The sequence below is a fragment of the Carlito syrichta genome, unplaced genomic scaffold (genome assembly GCF_000164805.1).
Source record: "Carlito syrichta isolate Samal-C Ts95f unplaced genomic scaffold, Tarsius_syrichta-2.0.1 Scaffold308231, whole genome shotgun sequence".
Classification (NCBI taxonomy): Eukaryota; Metazoa; Chordata; class Mammalia; order Primates; family Tarsiidae; genus Carlito; species Carlito syrichta.
Genome location: NW_007252327.1, coordinates 608,598 through 609,550, shown reverse-complemented (window position 1 = coordinate 609,550; position 953 = coordinate 608,598).

The following is a 953-nucleotide window of genomic DNA, read 5'->3' as shown; positions in this document are numbered from 1 at the left end:
GATCTTTTGTATTTCTTCAGGGTCAGATGTGACTTCTTTTTTTGTGTTTCTGATTGTGCTTATTTGGTTTTTTTCTCGTTTTTTCTTGGTCAGTCTAGCTAGGGGACCATCGATCTTGTTTATTCTTTCGAAGAACCAGCTTTTTGTTTCATTTATTTTTTCTATTATATTTTTGTCTTCTATGTCCTGGATTTGGGCTTTTATTTTGGTGATCTGGATTCTTCTGCTGAAATTAGAGTTTTTTTGGTCTTGCTTTTCCAGCTTTTTTAGGTGGCTTGTTATGTTGTTAATTTCTGTTCCTTCCATTTTCCTCAAGTGTGTTTGTAGGGATATAAATTCCCCTCTTATTACAGCTTTTAAGGCATCCCAGAGATTTTGGTAAGATGTTTCTTTATTTTCATTTGTTTCCAGGTATCTTTTGATCTCTGTTTTGATGTCATCATTGACCCAGGAGTTATTTAGCATCATGCTGTTTAGTGTCCATGTCTTTGTGGGTTTTGGGGGGACTTTGTTGGTGTCAATGTTTATTTTTATTCCACTGTGGTCCGAAAAGGTGCATGGCAGAATTTCAGTCCTTTTAAATTTGCTTATACTTGATTTGTGTCCAATTATGTGGTCGATCTTAGAATATGTTCCATGTGGTGATGAGTAGAATGTGTATTCTGTGGTCTTTGGATGGAGTGTTCTGTAGGTATCAATTAAGTCCATTTGGTCCAAAGTTACATTGAGGTTCCGGATCTCCTTGCTGATTTTTTGTCCTGATGATCTGTCTAGGGTTGTGAGTGGGGTATTGAAGTCCCCAGTTATGATAGTGTTAGAGCCAATATCTTTCTTTAGTTTTCCAAGAAGCTGCTTTATGAAAGTTGGCGCACCTATGTTGGGTGCATATATATTTAGAATAGATATTTCTTGTTGATGGATTGAGCCTTTTATCATTATGTAGTGGCCTTCTG